The sequence below is a fragment of the Nestor notabilis genome, unplaced genomic scaffold, assembly GCF_000696875.1.
Source record: "Nestor notabilis isolate BGI_N333 unplaced genomic scaffold, ASM69687v1 scaffold23203, whole genome shotgun sequence".
Lineage (NCBI taxonomy): Eukaryota > Metazoa > Chordata > Aves > Psittaciformes > Psittacidae > Nestor > Nestor notabilis.
The window spans coordinates 3537-3744 of NW_009921838.1; the positions used below are offsets into that span (position 1 = coordinate 3537).

General features: G+C 51.0%; 1 protein-coding gene across 1 annotated transcript in view; it reads left to right on the plus strand.

The window, feature by feature from the left end:
* Positions 1 to 208, plus strand: part of LOC104403255 (actin-related protein 2/3 complex subunit 1B-like) — a 6077-nt gene that overhangs the window by 1869 nt on the left and 4000 nt on the right. The gene's annotated exons all lie outside the window — the stretch shown is intronic.

The following is a 208-nucleotide window of genomic DNA, read 5'->3' on the forward strand; positions in this document are numbered from 1 at the left end:
GAGGGAGAAATGGAGTGATGGATAGAGGGAGGGAGGGAGGGGGAGGCAAAGAGAAATGGATGGATGGAGAGATGGATGGAGAAATAGAAGGAGGGATAGCGGGAGGGATGGAGAGAGAAATAGGATGGATGGATGGAGAGATAGAAGGAGAGATGGATGGATGAATGGAGGGAGAAACGGAGGGATGGATGGATGAATGGAGGGAAAG